At 37.9% G+C, this 5,608-nt stretch overlaps 1 long non-coding RNA gene across 1 annotated transcript; it reads right to left on the bottom strand.

Annotated features, from left to right (window-relative positions):
- On the bottom strand, positions 1-2,991 carry LOC121773676. The gene is made up of 3 exons (XR_006044828.1): positions 1,795-2,991; positions 679-742; positions 1-225 (listed from the first exon to the last, which is right to left on the bottom strand). It is a non-coding gene; the product is annotated as an uncharacterized LOC121773676 (long non-coding RNA).
- Positions 2,992-5,608: the final 2,617 nt, after the last annotated feature.

A 5,608-nucleotide genomic window follows, 5' to 3' on the forward strand; every position in this document is an offset into this window, starting at 1 on the left:
AAAGGAAATAGTTAACTCGAGGGAATAGTCTTGAAGGCGAATGGGTGCAAAGTCAGATCAGAATCATAGTAGCAAAGCCAAATTTACAAGTTCCTAGAACAAAATTCTAATGCAGCGGAAGGTTCCAAGACAACATAGTATGTATGAGGACATACTACCTTGGGCTACCTAACTACTTATTAACGATCTTTTCCCAACACCTTCGTCGCCTCAATCACGTTCAACCTGCACGTTAGAAAAGAAACATGCAGGGCTGAGTACTTGATATACTCAGTGAGCACAGTGCCAAAAATAAGTTCCATTTAATTGTCAGCCATAGTTGAGTGAACACGGAGTTTTATTTAAAAAGGCCCGAATCACTAAATTCTTTTCATTTCATAAAATTGATTGCGCAATCACATAAACATAAATACCATATCTGAAACGTATGTGAACCGGGAATGTGGCCACATTCCACGACGGTCACTGGACCGGCCAACTTGAAAGTTAGCTCATGATCCCCATTGTATACACTAGTCCGAATAGGGTTTGCAGCCCTACTGAGACCCGAATTCGATTTAACATGATTGACATAGCCAAGCAGATAAGTAATCGTAAAAGCAAAACATGGCATGACAAATATGTTTAGAAATGATTCACATATTCATACTAAAATCACGTTTTGAAAAGAATGCCCACCTGATTTGCTTATTCCTCAATTTAATTACTTGTGTTGGCATCGCTCTGCCCTCGGGCAAAATTCCTTTTGAAAATAAATAGCGTAGCACGCTAATTAGTACTTGAACTATTTCTCCTTAGAAAGAATGCATGCACCCTATGGCATAGCACCTATATCTTTATTCTTGTCTCATATGATCTCTAGTCCTTTCTCGGGCTTCACTAAATTGTAGGATGTATTCATCCATTTTAACTAAATCCAGAGAAATTCTATTATCTTTAAAATAAATACTTGGGTACCTAGTTAATAGAGTATGGATTCTTGGAAAATCCCCTTCTAAATCTTTTCTTTGAATTTTTCTTACGGCCGCCCATCCCGCGATGCCGGTTGGCCCTTCGCGTCTCCAACTTTAATACTTTCCCATCTTTGGAAAGTTAGTAAATTATTCGGGAATTAATTATTTGAGCTCCAACTCACCCTTAAATTAATTCCAATCCAACATAAATAATTCTCGCCCAAATTATTAATTTGGAACAGCACGCCTCTTCAGTTAAATTACAGTCCAAATAAATCTTCCACTAATTAAATGGCCCAACTCATAACTAATACTTGGCCCACAATTAGAAATAAGGCAGCCCACTACTTATTTAATTAAATGGACTTAGCCCAAAATCCTTCTCTGACTTAACTCATCGGTATTCCTTCTCCATTCACATTTTCATTCTCAATTTTGAGAACACAGCCGCCTGATCCGCCGGAGCCCACCGCCTCGAGCTGCTGCTTCGGCAGCGCCGTCTCCTCAGGCGACTCTCCGGCTTCGTTCATTGCCGCCGGCAGCTTCTCGGTTTAAAGCTAAGTCCATTTCCCCCTTCCCTTTAATTATCCCGTAAGTTTTTGGAGTCCTCGATTGATGATTGATTCGAAACTTTGGGGGTTCATATCCACTGAAATGAGCTCGTTATTGTTCTGTTAGCTCCTGTGATTCTAATACTTGGTGTCTACTGTTGTTGTCGAGGCTTATCGTATGTGTTACTTGCTCATGCTATTGTTGTGGAGACCTATTTAGCTCTATGTTCTGCCATCTATCGGTTCTAAAGCATGCTCTTATATGATGCAAGAGGGACTTGTGGAATTACCTCACTTGGTAATTTCTCTCGGTTGTGCGGCTGCTCCTCTTGCCGCTGCCGCCGCTTGCTGCTCCTCATCCCCTCTCGCTACCCTTCTTGTGGTGTGTGAAACTTGGGTGTTGAAAATGGTGTGGAGGGGGCTTTTATAGGCAGCAAGTAGTGTACTTGGCTGAAATAAATGAGGCTGACTTCTCCTTTGTTTTTATGCTATAGCATATCTCCTTTTCTATGATTTTGCAGCACTTTACATTCAGTTGTTTTGGTGTTATGTTGTGGCACTTGGTACTTGGCATTTAAGCTTCTTGTTTGTTCTTATGGTACAAGGGGTTTGACTTAACAACATCTTTGATCCTACATGGCCTCATGGTACATTAGTTAATAACTCCTTTTTGTCTTGGGCTGCCACATAGTAGTCTCGGGACGGGGGCTCGCTGCCCTGGCTAGGGGGCTGACCAATACGGGCACTTGTGGAGTGCGACATGGGCTCGAAAGGAAGGCCCCAAGTGTTGAAGAATTTCTTGTTTCCCTAGTTCTTTGGCCCATTCGTAGATACTTGGAAAAGAGTAGTGTTCCGCATGTTTCCTTCTATTCGCGAATTACGCGTGTAACGATCATATAGAGATTAGTGTACTTGTTCTCGAGCACTTTACAATATCATTGTATTCTTGTTATTATGTTCCTTTTATTTCTTGGACATTTCCTTAAATTTGTTTTAGTTTGTTCGTTTATTTCATTTACTTTCGGTTTTGCGAAACTAGCCCCACGAATACTCAAGGCAAAAAGGCAACGGGTTTTATTAAACTTAAACGGAACATGAGAGCAAAACTCTCTAATTTGACATTAGCATCAACCGAAAAAAAAAAACCAAGGAAGAAGCGGGTATTACAGGCAGCAGCTATGGCGTCGGCAGCGTTACCACTGGTGGCGTCAGCGGCAGCGGCAGCGTTACCACTGGTGGCGTCAGCGGCAGCGTTACCACTGGTGGCGTTAGCGGAAACACCGTTGGCGAAACTGGACAAAATATGGGAATATTAATGATGATTAATCGCTGCAAAAATGGAGGAAGGGGTATGCATGGTAAATCAAAGAAGAAAGCATCAGTTGTTGGAGTTGCAAGCAATGTGAACAAGAGAGCAACTACAATCTTCATGCTCGAATTCATAGACATGATTAAGGGCTTATTTATTTGCTTACTCGATGACCACAAATGAGACTGGTTTTCCATATTTATAGGAAACCATTAGAAGTGGATAAGTCTTCTATATATTTTGATGCGTCATCGGTTACTAATTATAGTTAGGCAGGTTATTAATTAGAGTTTACTTATATTACTTCAAGCTCATTTACTTATACTATATTGTTAGACTTTGAATTAGTGGTACATAAACTTAATTAGCATTGAGAATCACAAGAACATGCATAGTCTAATAAAGTTGACTAATTTGATAGTACTACAATGAAGAGCGAAGCAAATTTCTCGTTCTATATATATGTAAGACGAAAATAGTTACGGTTATGGTGAAGTATGAATTGGTCCTATTAAATTAATACAAAAAATATCATTCCTCATGTGTTGTGGAGTATTCAAAATGATTACTCTCGTTACGAATGACATGATAATAATTGGTGGAATTTGTTGAGTGTAATAAAATAAAAAGAAATATATTATTAAATATTTTAATAACAAAGAGAATATTGAAATTTTATTTTAAATATTTAAAGATGACATTGATTTAGATAAGTAGTGTACTTTAATTACAAATCTAAATTAAAAGGCTTCCGTTGGCTCGATTAAGCTCAATTATAGTCGCGAGTATACTCTATACATAAAGTTCGAGACTGGGTCCACAATTGAAAGATATATCGGCTTAGATTAAGATACTCCATCCGTAAAAAAAAAATAGCGCACTTTGTTAATGATATGAGTTTTAATGTTGAAATGGTAAAGTAAGAGAGAATGGAAAAAAATAAGAGAGGAGGAAAAAAATACGAGAGAAATAATGTTAGTGGAATGTGAGGTCCATATTATTTAGGGCTGACAATTTTTGACACGACACGATAACACGACACGAACCGACACGAAATTAATGGGTTTGAGTCAGAGCTTATTGGGTTTGTGTCCTTATCGGGTCGACCCATTAAGGACACGAAAATTTCGTGTAGGGTTCGTGTTATCCGTTAACAATACGTGTTCGTGTCGTGTTCGTGTTGAGTTCGTGTTATCCGTTAACAAATAATATTTTAATATTATTAATTCTTATTATTTTTATTTTTCAATATTTATTAAATTGACTCTCATAGTCTCATATGGTCATATCCCATTTAAATCATTTAAATATTTAATCACTTTTCAATACGTGTTGTTATCGTATCGTGTTGACCCTAAGTGGTTCGTGTCGTTAATGGGTTCGTGCCGTGTTCGTGTCGTGTTCGGGTCTGAGGGTATGTTACGATCCCCCTATATCTTAGGATTCCCCAAATATTTAGTTATCTTTTTATTCCCCATATCTTTTGATTCATAGTATATTTTCATATCTTGTTTTCTTGTTCCCTAAGCTAGTATTCTAGTATTATAAATAGGGCTAGGTTGTTATCTTTTTATTAATTGAATGAAGAATTATTTTGCCCACGTTACTTATGCAATACTCCTTATCAAACCTTGAAGACTGCCGACGGAGGAAGTTCTTCGCGCCAGCCACGAATTGAGCCGCCGACCCCAACGTTCGGGGCTCCGGATTGGTGTGTTGCGAGTGTAATCGCAGGATTTCTTCGTTAAGAGAATTGTGCTCTTAACAACTGGTGCTCTCATTGAGAGCACCAATTTGATAGGATAAACCCCCTATCGGGTTGATCGGCGTCCGTAGATCGGCAATCGATAAATGTCTGTCGCGGGCAAGTGCCCGTCGAGCAAGATGGGTTTCTCACTTTGGAGAAGAAAATGAACGATAATATTGATATTCTTGATTGATTTCTCAAATGATTACAATAGCTCCTATTTATAATGCTAATAATAACTTAATGAACAAGAAAACAAAGATATGGAAAAGATATGCAAATCCTAATTTATCTAACTAATAATGCTCGTATCAGGGTAGCGGGTCGTGTTCATGTTCGTGTTTGGGGTTTTCTTAACAGGTCGTGTTCGTGTTTGTTGTTATCGTGTTCGTGTCGTTATCGTGTCGACATGATAATGACCCGACACACACGATTTGCCACCCCTAATATTATTAGTAAGAGAGAAGAGAAAAAAGTAAGAGAGAAGTTGTTGAAAACTTTCCTTTTTTGAATGCGCCCTATTTTTCGTGGACAACAAAAAATGACAAATATGCCTTATTTTTCGTGGACGAAAGGAGTATTAAATAAGAACTAATTAGAATTGGAGTTTAATTAATTAGAAAGAACTATATTAGTCTCTTTAACTTTACTATAATATTAAACATGAACCATAATTTTTTAAAATTATTATGACACGTAAATTATCCGTCTAGGATTAAATCGAGAAATTATTTTAGTTCGAGAGAGATGGCTATGACTAATTATCATAAAACTATTTACCTAGAATTAAGCGGTGAGATTCAGTATTATGAACCAATCATTGGATATAATCTTTGCTAATTGAACATTTCATGATATGTAAAATCTCTCGTCCAACTTCTTATCTTCCGAGCCAGTTATTGAATGATATTTCCTCTATCCTCTCTCCCTCTCCCTCTCCCTCTCCTCTCCTCTCCTCTCACCACCCTCTTACTACCTTGATTTATTAAGATTTATGATTTTACCGTTGCACTAAAACTCATATTTAGTGGGCGTGGTTTTATCTTAT

This window comes from Salvia splendens, chromosome 17 (assembly GCF_004379255.2).
Source record: "Salvia splendens isolate huo1 chromosome 17, SspV2, whole genome shotgun sequence".
Classification (NCBI taxonomy): Eukaryota; Viridiplantae; Streptophyta; class Magnoliopsida; order Lamiales; family Lamiaceae; genus Salvia; species Salvia splendens.